Source organism: Pituophis catenifer, unplaced genomic scaffold, assembly GCF_029215685.1.
Source record: "Pituophis catenifer annectens isolate HBS135680 unplaced genomic scaffold, rPitCat1.0.hap2 SCAF_3, whole genome shotgun sequence".
Lineage (NCBI taxonomy): Eukaryota > Metazoa > Chordata > Lepidosauria > Squamata > Colubridae > Pituophis > Pituophis catenifer.
In genome coordinates, this window is record NW_027256883.1 from 150,742,743 (window position 1) to 150,758,887 (window position 16,145).

Sequence of the window (16,145 nt, forward strand, 5' to 3'; positions counted from 1 at the left end):
ACTGATACTTGAATAATAAAATTATAAAATGAGCCATATAATATTTGAATTAAGTCATAGGTCTGATTAAGAGGAAATATTTGTACAATGCAGTCTGTATAAAAATTATAACTTGGAGAGAACAAAGGCTATGTTGCCACCTGAAATAAATAATGAACAAGAAGCAAGCACTATTCTCTCCTAGCTATGAAATAACAATTCCTTGTGTTTAATTATAAGGCAAGAACAGTTAGAGAAAAGAAATTAGAGAAATGCCACTTATTTTCCAGCAAAGAAGAAAAGAAAAGAAAAGAAAAAGAGATATTGTAAGTGAAAAAGCTCAAAGGAATTCTCCTCATTTTGAACTAAGTTGATATACTGAGTAATTATTGTATGATTGTGATTTTGTGATTCAGATTGGAGAAGGAGTGAAACTTAATGCCAAACTTAATTTACATGAAAACAAAAAAGAGTCAAACTTGGCTTTTGTTTTTAGGTTCTGTTCTTAAAGTCCTTGGAACCTTATGTTGTGGGATTGCTGCCTCAGCATAGGTTTCTCAGTGCACCATCTTGGTTTAATTGAAATAAAGTGATATTATAATTCAATGTGACAAGCTCCTTGGGGCAGTAGAAATGACCACCTCTGGATAATATTGAAATTACTTTTTAAAAGGCACTTTCAGACTGTTCTCTCACATAAACTTTTTGAAATGTTTTTCTTTCTTTCTTTCTTTCTTTCTTTCTTTCTTTCTTTCTTTCTTTCTTTCTTTCTTTCTTTCTTTTGAAATACATCAATTTTCAATTTTAATTTTAATTTAATTCAATTGAAACAGAACTTAAGAAAATAAATTAAGTTTACTTCAATTATAGCATCAGCCTACTACTGTTTCATGTAGTTCCGTGTTTCCCCCAAAATAAGACTGGATCTTATATTAATTTTTGCTCCAAAAGACGCATTATGGTTTATTTTCCCGTTAGATCTTATTTTGGGGGAAATACACTACTAAACACCTCTGTCTGTTGACAATCTTAACTGGGGCTTATTTTTGGAGTAGGGCTTACATTATGAGCATCCTGAAAAATCATGCTAGGGCTTATTTTCCAGTTGGGTCTTATTTTCGGGAAAACAGGGTATGTAAAAATAAACTATAATAACTTGGCAATTTTTTTCTGTTTCTTTCTCTCCATGATCATTATCTCTTAAACAAAAAGAAGAAGAAGTAGGGGAAAAAAAAGACTCTTCTAAACCATGAAGTTATTGAGGCTAAGGCTAGAAACAATAAGACTTCCATCAGTTCAGCAGGATAGTATTGCTAAAATTTATAGCGAATCTCCAATCACTTTACCATTGCTTGCAGTGGAAGTTTCCAGAACAAAGCAAAATCCCTTGAGACAAACATTCTAATACCTTTCTCTTCCATATCAGTTCACTAGCTGAATACCCATGCTCCACTACGAAATATTTGATCGGGCTTGATAAATCGGCACTTACAGAAATAAAATGCATATTTCTCGTTTGTTACTATTGACATGCTTTCAAACACACCTTCAAGCTTCCCAGATCCTTAATCTAGACAACCCTGATGCTATGCAACAAATAGGCTTCTTTCAGCTTCTTTTATTTGTATTTCAGAGCTATACAAGTGTATTCCTTTTATATTGGCTTTGGAAGCTTCATTCCCTGCTTCCACTTCTTTTCATCCTATATAGCTTTAAAAATAAAATCTGTACTTCCCTCAGAGTATTTAGTACATTTATATATAGACTGGGTTTTTTTCCTGACACATATTAATATTGCACTGAAGCAAGGATTTGCATTCCTTGTCTCAGATGTTTGATCCTGAAACAAAACTAAATGGTCCTTGTCCTTAAATGTCAGTAGGGAACTTACAAGTGAAAAAAAAATGTTTCACTAAAATTCTGGCAGTTTGATATAATTTAGAGACAACCCAACCCAGTTTAGCAGAAGCAATCCAGAACAGGGTTGTAAAGAGATATATCCAATGAATAATCTGTTCTACATGAGAATCAGATCATCAGCATTAGCCCATTTGAGGACCTACCCTACATTGGGTATTTTAAATATCCACAAGACTTAAAATAGTAAATTTACACAAATGTAAATGTTACACCAACTCTTAGAAGAGTGACAAAAGGGATGATGATAGGTTGTTAGTTTTCTACCTCCAGCAGCACAGGAATGCTTTAGAAATAATCTAACCTAGCACTCTGGTTTTAAGTTACAAAGATTGTATATATTTCAATTCTAAACAGTCACAATATTTATTTAGTTTTTCAATTTCTATAGTCTCCCATCTCAGCCAAGTGACTCTAGAAAGCTTATAGTTCTAAATTTAAAAAACTATTAAGAAAATTAACAATTTATTTTCCCTTGGATTTGGAGAATGTTCTGAGATTACACTCTCTTTTGCCTCTAATATGTGTCTTTCAGAAATGAATTTTTTTCTTGTTTTTTGTGAGCCCAACTGAATAAGTACTGTTAGGTCACACAGATACATTGTGGCCCATTAGTTTCCAGTCACATAGTACATCAGAGCATCAGAGTTAGATGGGACCTTGGAGGTCTTCTATTCCAATCCCTTGTTCAAGCAGGAGACCCTACCATTTCAGACAAATAGCTGTCCATTCTCTTCTTAAAAGCCTCCAGTGATGGAATACTTTGCCAGTTTTTGAAAATACAGTCATTTCCAAAGAAGAAATGAGTGAGGTAACTCAATGAGTGAGTCTCAAAGGGCAACTGAACTTTCTATGTTTTTTCTTAAAGATGTTCTCATCTAAGAAGCTTCATCGGTTCTGGCAGGAACCAACAAATATTTCTTGGATGAGTAGCAAAACATCTTCAAGGAAAAACAAAGAAAGTTCCAGTTGCCTTTTGAAAAAGCATGAATAATGATTTATTTAAATATGTAGCTATAACTGAGGTGAGGTTACCTCAGCCAGGTAACATATAGCAGTTCTGATGCTTGCCCAGTTTAAACAGTTCATCTACTGTCATCTTGTTTTTTACTCAAATCTTTTTCTTTCTTTCTATATGTTAACCTAAGCAATTTGTCCTCTTTGTATGTTTATAAGATATGCATCCCTGTGATCTAGGCAAGTTCTGTGCCTAACATCATAAGCTATTATTTTCCTTGGATTGAAAGTACCAAGTAACTTTTAATTTTCACTTTAATTATAGCATCACATCCTCCATATGCTGTTTTAAAACAATATCTTAGGGAAGGACGAATCTATCAATATTTCAAATAGGTTATTCTTTATTTATTCATTATACTTCCCTGTGGTGGTCAGTATTGAACATTTTAACAATAAGTAGTTTAGACAATAGTCAGGGTTTGTGAAGTAAATATTCTAAAAAAAATATATATCCAGAAATGCCAATAAATTACTTCCTAACACTATGAAACATTTTCTGACTTTTTTAGAGTCACTTGTATCAGTAAGAGAATAAATTTATAACAATTGCTCATATTTGGCTTCAAGTTTTTTTTTTTGTCTCAGAATCAGAGGACTTAAGCATTTTTCCATTGCATGACATCCATTTAATCATGTTTTGCTTTGTATTAGTCTTGCAGGAAGCAGAGGAGTGATTTGGGTTTCTTAATGTACTTTGTGCCACGAAAGTGCTAGGATGCATCTCCTCAAGGCAAAGAAGCAATACTGTTTGCTTTGATGAGGTACTTTGCATGATCTTTCCGTTTGTGTCAACTGCCATTTGCAATACACTGCTAACAAGCTGTGGCAGCATTAAGGCTAGCTTCACTTTTATAAGTTAGGATGCCATTTTGGTTAACGAAACTGCTTCAAGATGATGTTTATAAGCCTTCACCAAAGTGAAACACCCCCACAGAAGATCTGCACAATTTATCCAAAATAGGGATAAGGTATATTGCAATGATGATGTAGTAATATATTATTTACTTATAATTTATGCCTTCCAAATATGACAGTTCAAAATGTGCGTCCTGAGAACAGATAGCTTCAGCAGACTGATTTATCTACTCTAGAACAATATAAATATGGCATCTATATTTCAGTAAACAGATGGATTTTGAAGAGAAAAATGTGTTTTTTTTTCAGGGTGCAGTCTACTCTGGAACAATAAGAAGCAGAATGACGGAATATTTTAAGGCTGACTTGTTTATGGCCAGTTGCCTGAATGCCTATCACAAACAAGAGATGCTACACAAGAGTGGCCAGGGAAAGCTTTGAAGTTACACTGACAGATGTTATGTGGTGGGGTGGGGCAGGTTTGCTGGCTAGTAAAATGTATAGAATCCTGGTCCTCTTACTTTTTAATATAGGTTTTTAATGAAGTGTCCTTGAGTTTAAGGGAATTCATTCCTTGAGGCTTTTTTTTCTCCCTCATATTTTGTAATGGCTGTTACAACAAAATGTGTTTAAACAGAACAGATGAGGGTGTTTTTTTCACCCTGAAACTGAGACAGATGCTGTGGATGTGCCATTAGGAAAAGATGAACGACATCTGGCATGGCATCCTTTCTGCTTGTATGTTTATGTAAGACATAATATATTAAAACATTGGCTGTTTCTCTATTTATTTGAATTGGATATTCTATGATTAGAAGTACTCTCCGTCTCGCTTGCTCTCTCTGAATAAGAGAAGATTCTGAGACAAAAGTTTTGAGGACCATTTTTGAAAGAGTATTATTTTACTTTATCATCTCACAAGTAGCAATGAATAAATACTTTTAAGTATATCGACACGAATGAAGGTGAATATACGTGTCCCAGGATAATGTTGCAAGATTCAGTCTGGGTCAGTCCCCGGAACCAGAGGTTTAGTCTTCCGAGCTTTCAGACTCGTACTGGAACCCATCCTCAGGGAACTTTTCTCTAGCAGAGTGTGTTCCTTGGGCTATTCTGTGTGTGGTATTTATATGGTACCTGGTTATCTGTGGCTTTTTACCTGTTGATTGGGATGTTGATGGCCAGCTATTAAGTCATTGGCTTTTTTTCCTTGTGCTGCCAAGCCCTCGTCTCCTAAGTACTTAATAAGCTGGTGGTAAATCAGCACTCCTGTTGACTGACAAGGGGCCTGTCTCCCAGATTTCAATCACTTCCCTGGCTATTTTTGTACTTGCTCGTCCAACAATTATAGTAGCTACAAAATTGAATGCATGTCATTGTTCAGCTATTCTCGTTCTGTGTTTTTGAAAAATATAATCTATGTATTATATTTTTTAAAAAAAATCCCTTGTAGTTTCTTCAAATTTAACTTTAGGTCTTTATCGAGGAAAATTGATAGTCTGTGGACAGAGAAAGCTTTACTCATGCTCTGATAAAGCCTTTTCCTTCAAAAGAGCATATCTTTTTTTATATCCTTCTTGCTGAAGAATGGCTTTCTAAACACTTTAAAACTTGCCCACAAATATTTCTAAAAGTTATGGCTACCCTTTTGTGGTGTTTTTTTATCCAGAAGTGCTATTATAAAGGGCATAGAGTCCTCATAATCAATATTGTTTGTCATCAGGTTATTTTTATGATGCAAAAAGGAGGAACAGCAGCTGAACATGATAATGTGGCTCTTCCCTTAAAAAGTCCAACCTAGCTCTTGATTTAAAAAGAGAAATGGAAGAAGACTGCTTCCCAGCTGCCACTCCACTTGTTATAATCTTATGTATTGCTAAACTATCGTATGAAGCTAATGATACACTATAATTTGTGGCAGGCAAGACTCCCATAACCACACACTCTTCTCTGCCATGTTAGTTAGCAATGCAAAAAAAAACCATTGGTAAATGTAAGGCTTTATTACTGTCAAAGGCATTAAAAGTGCTGTATAAGCTATTTAAGTAACTATGAAAGCCACAGGGCATCTGTTTCTCAGATTCCCATCATTACAGTTTTTAACAATACATTGCATGAACTGACATTGAAATGGATAGACTACGCCTGTAGATATGCCTAAGGACTAGTTTGACATTACATTTTATTCTGTAACCTAGATTTTTGTAAAGCAGCATTGGGGTCCTTCTAGCTAATATACAGATTTATGTGCAATTCTCGGTGACTTAAGAACTTGGATGTTCTTAAATCATGTATAACAGGCTTATTTATGTATTATTTAAAATGTTTGCCCTTTAGTTTTCAATTCTAACATACTATACAAGTATGTCAAAAAAACCCCAAAACTTAATATGTTGTCACAAACTAAAACTGCAGATAAACAAAAGCAGCAATAATGAGCAATAGAGAGGTGGTTTTATGCCCAGAAAAGCTTTTGATTTTGAATATCTTCTTGAAACAAAGTGCATCATAAATTCCTTTTGAAACCACATTTTATGGTGGCTTTCATATTTATGAGGAGAGAATTAAAAAAAAGTCAGCAAACCAGTTCTTCATTGCAAGTCATTATTCACTTATTTTTTGCAATGCAGTGGAAGTTTTATGTGCTTCTATATATATGCTCTGAAAACCAGAAAAGGCCTCAGGTTGACTTTAATAAATCTTTGAGAGATGTGCCTCTTCAGTGCTCCAGACAACAAGTTGATGAGTCACCCATGTACATGAGTTGCACAATTTACTTATAGAAAATGGCAAAAAAAAAAAAAAAAACCATTGGGAATGCTGGATTCATTTAACAATCAAGTGGTTTGCTTAACTACTATTTTTCTTAATATTTGTCATAAAAATGGTCATAAAATCAAGTCCTAGTAGGTGATGACTTGCTTAATGACTGGAATGACCTACAAACCAACATTCCAGGTTTGATTGTGGTTGTAAGTCAGGGCTTATCTGTATATCATAATTGCATCGACTCATTTGTGAGCTGGTAAATTGCCTCTAAAAACACAAAATGAAATTATGGAAATTTGACATTATGCAATGCACGCTGTTGCCACGGGGCCTTTAAATTTGGAATAAAGATCTAATATTTGTCATAATCATTAATCATATTTAAAATCCAGTGTCACTAAGGGACATATCAACGAAGTTGTGAAGTGACTTTAAACTGTCATACATTTATGCAACAATGGAAATACCTTGATTATAACTTGTAAAAATCTTTAGCTGCTGTACTAAAATGCTATATTCTTTGTTATATTAAAATGTTTTGCTTCAAAATACAGGCAAAGAGTTAGCAAACATACTGAATACTGTGTGTATAGGTGATTAGCCCATGGATGAAGCCATCTGAATGCACACTGTGGATGTAAAATAAGGAAGCTAACAATCAAGGCAACTTGGGTTCCAGCCATTTGGAGGACAAATTATAAATTAGACAGGTTTTCTCTCTTTGATCTTTCTTCTTTCAGAAATATAGAAAAAATGAATGCTTGAGAAGATTGGAGGGAGAGAAACTTGTATAAAGTATATTAGACGGCAGAGAAGGCTGTAGCTAAGATCCTGTGGGACACCGAGACCTAGGGAACCAAATTTATATCATTAAATATTCGGTGAAGCTTACTGCACCTTCCAGAAATGTTTGGAATTGTTTAGAAATTATAAGTAAGTCTTCAGGCAATCAGCAAACAAAGCTAAAACATTCACCAAAGGTCCAGTAAATGGAAAAGGAGATATACATGTACTGGATGTGTGATCTTGGTCAAAGAAGAGAGAAGGAAACTTTATGAATTTGGTTTGGAACCTTTTCCCAGGTTCCTGCCTATCCTTGGCAGAATTTACAAGAACATGAGCCTTGATCTGAATGTAGGCAAGTTTTTTGTCCAGTTTAGGATGATATATGTTAATTAAGAACATTTTCATTTTGGGGGTAAATTTGGGCTCAAGAGTGTTTTCTACTAATCTTGTTGATGTTGCATATATTTGGAGGGAAACTATTGTGGGGATGTCTGTAGAGATTCTCAGTCATCCAGGTCATGGTTGTCCCAAAGGTGCTTTTTCAGGAGGCAACTGGACTTTCTTATTTTTTTTCTTTTGAAGACATTTCACTTCTCATCCAAGAAGCTTCTTCAGCTCTGACAGGATAGTGGGGAATGGAAGGATTTATATTCCTTGCAGACAGCTGGTAGTTTGCATACTTTTAGAACAGGAGTGTCAAACTCACGACACGTCATCACATGACTTTTCCCCCCTTTGCTAAACCAGGAGTGGGCGTAGCCAGCATGTGACGCATCTGGCCCACGGGCTGTGAGTTTGACACTCTTGTTTTAGAGGGTCATTGAAGCACTATTTGTGTCGTCGGGGTGTCCTTCCATTCCCCACTATCCTGTCAGAGCTGAAGTAGCTTCTTGGATGAGAAGCAAAACGTCTTCAAAAGAAAAAACAAGAAAGTCCAGTTGCCTCCTGAAAAAACACCTTTGGGACTATTGTGGGGATGACATTGTGAAACTGACAATTTGTATGCTTGCTCCACACATAATAAGAATTGACTAAGTTTCAAAATATGCCTTGCCTCAAGAAGTCATTTCTAAATCTAGTATATCAGCCTAGAAATATTACTAAATACTGCTAAATAAATAATGTCAAGGAATTATAAAGAAACATAAAAAAAATGATAGGATGTGAATTATTCATATTAAGTCTGTGCATTTTGCATACTGTGCTCTTGAAATGGTTTTTAGGATATGAAGATTTATGAATCTTATTATACCTTTGAACATTCCATTCAGAACTAGAATAAGGAACATTTGGTTTTATTTTGTAATGCTAGATAATGTATTAGAACTTGGATAAGACTGGCTTTTCTCACAGAATGCAATTACTCCTCATTGCCAAACCTGATGAGAAGCAATAGACACATTTTTGCGTCTTTTGTACAATACTATATAATGTTTAGGCAGTATTAGTTATATAGATCAAAATCAGCATGACTGATAGATTAAAATCAGCAGGGAAAATACAGGATAACTCTATGTGAACTAGTGAGGGTTGCAACATATGATCACATATTTAGAAATATGTAGTGTTAATAACAGAAGCTTAAGAACATCATAGAGCCCAGAAAGCAAATACATGGATCATAGAGTTTTCATTCACAGCAAAATGACCAGACTCAATTACCATATTTTGGATGCATTATAAGAAGACCAAATTCCAAGTGATACAGTGGTCTAGAGGTGGAGCTCTTACCTCACAATCAGGAGGCTGTGAGTTTGATCCTAGATGGAGGCAGATATTCCTCTCTCTCTGGCCACGATGAGAATATATCTGCTGAATATAACTCCACATTGGCGACCAGAAGGGCATCTGGCCAGTAAAACACTCAGCTCTATTCAGTTTACCCAGACTCCACCCCTCAAGGGATTATGGGGTCATTAAAAGAAGATGATGTTAAGAAGGCCAAGTTCCCTTGAGATTGTGCTAGGAAAGAAAAAGAAGAGGACAACTAGGAAAAAAGTGCATGGCCTCAATTACAGTGGTGATGGATGCAACAATGGAAAACCTGAAGGGTTTGGGGATGGATTATCCTGAGATTTTATTATTGCTAAAGGGTTGAGGCTGACTTAATGACAAATAAAATCATCAAAAGCTAAAAGTTACAGTGCTGTGTAAATATTCCCTTGCTGATTTCCCTTTTCTGTAAGAGCTTTGATATTGAAGGTGGGTAAATTTAAAAGAAGCTAAAAGTTTCACTCAGATTTTTGGAATAGTTCTTTTCTAATCCTTTAAAAAAAGAGAAAAAATGCTAGTATTTAAAAATTATGTGGACACTAAGCATTCCTTAATTCTTTTTTCTAATTTGGAGCTGAGCCTGAATGCTAAATTTTAAATTAAGCACAACCAAACATTGTGTAATCAGAATGTATTTTTCCTGAAATTAAATTATTTCAGGAATCGTAAACCCTTTAGAAGTTAATAGGAAAAAAAAATACACTAAAAAGGCTGTTCCTATGCCCTGATCTTGTTATAATTGCATTCCATTACTTTAATCCATTTCACACACTTAAAAATAGTTAACAGGTTTCTTTACATGCACATAGATTGAAAACATGAATCAGTAGTAGCTGATTTCAAAGTATATTTTTGTTGCTTGCGTTTTTAGTTAGTTTTCTATCAGAACAGTAGCAAGCAGGTAAGTATGAAATATAATATTGTACATGAATGAATAATATGAATTATCTATTTTGTAGAATAACTTAGAATGCCTGAATTAAATGGTGTAACTAATTAGTTAAAGTAGTCCATGGACAATTGATATGTTCTACATTGAATTTAGAAGTTTCTCATGACTAATTTAAGGTGACCAGATTTTAACATTGGTAAAGAGGGACATTGTGGGCGTGGCACTTTTGACTGGTCCTCACACTTATGACCATCCTCATATTTATGCCCATGCAGCATTCTTAACAACCATGTCACTCATTTCACAACTGCTTCTCTTCACCATGATGACAAGATAGGGCAAAAATGTAAAATGTGAGGACAGTCGTAAGTTCGAGGACTGGTCAAAAGTGCGAGGACCAGTCAAAAATAACTTTTTCAGCCCTCTGAGTAGTCCATATGCATAAAAGGATACAGCAATAGAGAGGGATGAAGGAAGGGAAGGGAAATTAGAGTAGGAGTGAAGGTAAGAGGGGGAGGAAGAGAGGAGGAGAAGGAGAAAGGAAGAGGAAGTAGGGAGGAGAAAAAGGGTGGGGGGAAGAGAAAGTAAGAAGGAAAGAAAAGAGTGGTGGTAGGTTTGAGGAGAAAGATTGCTGTACAATAAAAAAGATGAAAGGGAAGAAAGCCAACCCCAAGCAAATATAAAGATATTAAGATTAAGAATGAATTGTTAAACTTTAAAGAATAAAAGAGAACAAATATGAATAAATAGCAATAATTAGAAACACACATACAAACATACAATGTATTTTCTTTGAACAGAATATTTGGCTGGTTCACAAATTTAAACAGCGTTTAGTCATTTCAATTAAATTTACAATTTCTATATTTCCTTTTTGCCATATTTATTCCTCATCTATTTTTTAAAAAAAAACAATATTACCCTTCATCCTCATCTCTAATCTTAATCAAATTCAATTTTTCCCTTCTATTTTATATTATACCCCTTCCCATTGTCATCTATTTTTATATCCATCCTCACATTGGTTAATTATGTAATTATGTAATACAGTTGTTTAATACAAATTCAACATTTTAATATAAATCAATTAGTTATATAACTATCTTTTTTGTATATTAATCAATATGAACATGAATATTCCAATTATTTCCATGCAATCCAATTTCTTACAAATCAATTAATTATATTTACCAATAATAATAAACCAAATAATTTCCCCCATATATTTCTCCAAACCACAACTTAACCATTTCTGCTTTCAACACAATATACAATTATTAATAGTATCTCAATTATTACAATTCCCTAGTTAAATAGAGCTTTTTTTCTTTTGTGTTTTAAAATCTTGAACTCTCCTCTTTTGCCCAAAATTTCCCATTGTTTGCAGTTTTGTACCTACCTTTTTTGGTGAGGAAAAAGAAAAAGAAAAAGAAAGAAATCTCTCTCTGCCTCATTTTGTCACGTTGCAGCTTTACTTTCGCTTTCGCCTTTGTTTTCAGCATAGCTAGGGGGAAAAAAATCTGCTCCAGGAACTTTTTGCAGCTTTTTGCAGCTAATTAACCTAGCGGAAGCTGTTAACAGGGGCTGTTTTTTCTATTTTTGCAGGCATGGGTCTATTCATTTTTTTTTAACACTGATCAGCTGTAGGTCGGCCCTTTGAAGCCCCACGGCAAGAGTTTAAAGAGTTTTTTTTCCCTCTAGCCATCAGCGGGGATTCAGGAGGCAGCCGGGACTCAGGAGGCAGAATGAAAAATCGGGACTTTTTTAAAACGCTGCGGGACGCGGGACAAATTGCTCAAAAGCGGGACTGTCCCGCCAAAAGCGGGACGTCTGGTCACCTTAGACTAATTAGAAGTAGAGGGAGCGTGCATAAGTGCACTACCATGCCTATTGGCATTCATTGTATTTTTATTCTCTTATTCTTATTCTCGTTTTTGTTTGACAAATTCCAATAAATAAATAAATAATTGTTGCTAAAACAGAGGGATGTTCTAAACCAATATAAAGTACTTCATTCTATACCTACTGTGTTGGGACACAACATGCTTAATAGAGTCTAAGAATTTCTTGACAGCCATTTCCTTAAATTCTCTATAAATACTGACAGGATTGTAGTTGTATGCATGTTTTTTTTCCTTCTGTTCAATCAACTCTGATTCTTTATTGCTTCTTAATAGCCTGGTACAAGTTACAAGGTAGTACTTTTGCATCAGCCATTGAAAATATAATGATTTACCAGGACTTAATGAGGTTTCCTGAATAAATAAAAATGTTTCTATTTGCTGTCCCTGCATTACAGATATTTTACCATTGCAGAATAATCTTTATGTCCAATTCCACAAATAAAGAAAGAATGTGATCATAGTTTAATTTCTGTGCAAATACTGCTTGGCAATCAATAAGATAATGACAAAAAAAATGATTTAATAGAATCCTGAGATAAAGAAAGGGTTACCTAATTTTACAATTAGAAGCAGGGCATACAGCTGAAATGCAGGGGAAAATCTAATAAATCAATATAATTATATTATGTAAATAAGCTAATATAATTAATACACTAGAGAATATGTAGCTCTCATGAAGAATGCTTACCCCTTCCAACAAAATTAATTTACTCTGCTAAATTTATTGGCAGATATGTCATAATATATGATCAGTAGGATATAAGTAAGTTTTTGTGAATAATGTGACTATTTTGTTTGCTTAGGATCTGGATAATTACTAAAAACTTTGGAACCCTAGAAATATCAGTTCAGGTCTTTAGTATTACACTCATTCAAGAAGAGGTCTGACAACAGAGTATTTATTCCATTATGTTCCATGATTATGCAAATGTCTAAATAATAATGGTTCTTTGATCGTTTATGTGGCATTCATCCAAAATATTGTCAGTTGTCCTTTTTGCAAAGCTCCTAATAAGCAAGCTAGGGCATCACCATCTTTTATACAGTTACTGTCACCATTTATCTTTCAAGTTTACTTTGAACTGGAATAAAATAACTTATGTCTGTTTTTCTTGCTCAAACCTTGTAAAGAAATAGAGCTGTAGAATAGAGAGTAGATGTAGTAGATAGTCTGTTTGTCATTCTTCTGTAGAAATTTAGAATTTCAGGATTGCAGTTCTTATATAGATTCTGATTTCCCTATTTTTCAAAGTATTCTGGCTTGCTTAAAACCCTGAAACCTACATACTATTTTTATGGAGTGTTTTGTTTTTAATATTTCTTGAAACAAAAGAAAAAAAATGAATTTGACAGCCTAATGTAGGAAACCAATATATCCAAATCTCTGGCTAAATCAACATTCATATGGACTGAATTTGTACAGAATCCATTTTCCTCATAGGTAGGAATATGGAATGGGGATGCGGTTTTGAGTGCCTGCTGAATTCAGTATGTTAGAAAGCGCTTATTTGTTTAAACGATTTTATAGCTGCTGATCTCATGACAATTTAGACAACATAGATTATCTGCTTAACTTTGGGTCAATATTATAGACATTTCTCTAATTTAGCTGGAGTTTGGATGTTACACGGTGTCTCCCCACCTCCTTCTTTCTCCTGTTTATATCTCTTACTCATTCTTGAAATCCAACAAAATAACTGACAGAAGGTGATTCCTGTGGAAAATCTATATAAATTATACATAAGAATATTTAAATTATATATTTATTGTAATAGCCAGTATCTATTTTAGTGAAGATTGGGCTTCTACATTTATAAGAACATCAATTAAATTGCATGTTTAATATTGTAATCTAGTTTGGGAACACTGCTGCATTAAAATATGACTTAGAAAATTCATTATAGAAATAGAAAAATAAACTTCCACCAGGACTAGCCCCCAATTCTTTACTATTGAGCAATCCACTTTCAGTAACCCAAAGTAACTGTTGAGTAGCTGTTAAGTGGACTGTTTTACCATTAACGTAAATTTGGTAGAAATGCCATTTGTCCATGCACACAGCTCCTTATATCACCCCTAGATATGGACATTGTCTGCTTTATGGAGGTAAATCATGAGATGTTTTGTCAAAGCTGAACCAAAACAAGGCATCAATTTGAGGTTTTATATAAGATTGATGAATACATTCCCTTTAAAAAGAAATTGCATAGTAAAACTCAGATCTCTGGTTAATCTGAAGTTGACCCCAAGCAAGAACTCGTTGATGTATTGTGCCTCTCTCTCTCTCTTAATTGCTCCAGTGTTTAATATAGGTGAGAAAGCACCACCCCTAATGCAGCAAATGTGATTCACAGGTACTATGATTTTTCATAGTATTTATAGATTTCAGGGGTCTTGGATGTAACTCCAACAAGTTGCATCCTAATCATCACCAGCCTGTGCTGTGGACCCTGCCTTACCTTCTAAAGTCAAACAACTATTTTTAACATAACAAGGCTAGCGTGATTTGGGCCTTAAATATTTCTTCTAGGATTTCTTCTCCTAGCTGGATCAACCAAATCAATTGTCCTTAGAAAAACTGTTGCTAGTACTCTACTTTCACAAAGTGATGGGAGCTAAGGCATGAAAACACTGTTTTTCTGTGACAGTTGAACAACTGTCTCTCAAAATCAGCCAGTGTGTTCATTTGTATTATTGCTGGTTTTGCTTTTAACCTTGGTGTGGATTGGCCTTCAACTAAATGTTGATTTATGGCAATTGCCTGGACTAGTCCCTGCAGTTTTCTTGGCAAGATTTGGGAAATGGTTGGCGATTGTCTTTTTCCTATGCCTGAGAGGGAGGAAGTGACCCAAGGCCAGTCATAACATGGAACCAGAATTCATGGTCCCCCAGTTTTTAGGCTGACCACTACACCAGAACAGCTGTCCTATTGTTTTATATATTGATAGTGCTCAACGTAAACCTGTTTGTTTTTGAAGTTACAATAGCCCTGAAAAAAGTGACTTACAACCAGTCATCACACATACAACCATCACAGCATCCACATAGTCAAATGGTCAAAATTCAGGCATCTGGCAACTGTAATGTATTTACAATGGTTGCTGCATCCCTGAGTCATATGATTGCCTTTGTGACCTTCACATCTGGCTTCTAACAAAGTCAACAGGATAAGCTGTATTCATTTAACGACCATGTGATTCACTTAACAACTGCAACAATTCACTTAACCATGACAAAAAAGGCAATAAAAGTGGGTGTGACTTACGTAACAACTGCCTTGCTTAGCAAAGAAATTCTGGTCCCAATTGTCGTAAGTCAAGGACTACCTATAATGTATATTTGTTCACCATTGAGTGTCTTACTTGTAGATTACAAGTCAAATACATTCTGCAGTATATTCAAATCTTCATAATATGTAGCTCATATATTTTTATGATGACATAAATTGACAAGTATAAATGTCAAGAAAATTCATCTTTGAAATAAATGTCAGTTTAGAATATTATCTTAATCTCTGCTAAACGTAAATTCATTTTTCTGTGCTAATTAAAAAGATAAATTAAAATTCAGTAGAAAGGATATTTCTCTTTGTTTGTCTATATTGCTACTGCCATTGATCGACATGAGATTTTCTTAATCACTATAATTTATAATAGGTTATAATAACTTAATGAAAAGATTTTTGCAAATTTAGTTACCATGATCTGTCTCTGTGTGCTTGCATTCTGTTTGAGCTTTATGAAATGTTTGCAAGTTTAAATTAAATAGGTGAAATCTGCACTGGCTGTAAAATAAAAACATGTTTTTATACAAGATAGATGGTATGCAAACAAAAAACGTCAAGTTATCATCTCTGAACATTAATAAAATGCTAATTAAATGATACAAATTAAGCAAAAAAAACCCAAAAACAAAGCCTTTTTAATAAGAAAAAATAAAATAAATTTGGCAAGAGGGTTCTTATCTTCGTTACCTAACATGATTGTGCTTGTATAGCAATTATTAGCAGTGGGCATTGTCTAAATTGGACTGTCAGAGCAATAGAGAACAAAGTATCCAAAACAGAATCGGTCAATAAGCCAAATAAGAGTATATATAGAAACAAGATATTGGGAGAAGAATAGAGCTATAATGAAAGTTATGTGATTGATTGATTTATTATAACAACTTCTACACCATCCAGTCCAAGAATTCTTAAAAAAAAAAAAACTTTTAAAAAAACCAGTTGGCCTTTAAATCTTACTTAATCT

At 34.3% G+C, this 16,145-nt stretch overlaps 1 protein-coding gene across 5 annotated transcripts in view; it reads left to right on the plus strand.

Moving 5' to 3' along the window:
- The window catches only part of DAB1 (DAB adaptor protein 1), a 184,246-nt gene that overhangs the window by 100,182 nt on the left and 67,919 nt on the right, over positions 1–16,145 (plus strand). The window lies entirely within an intron of this gene.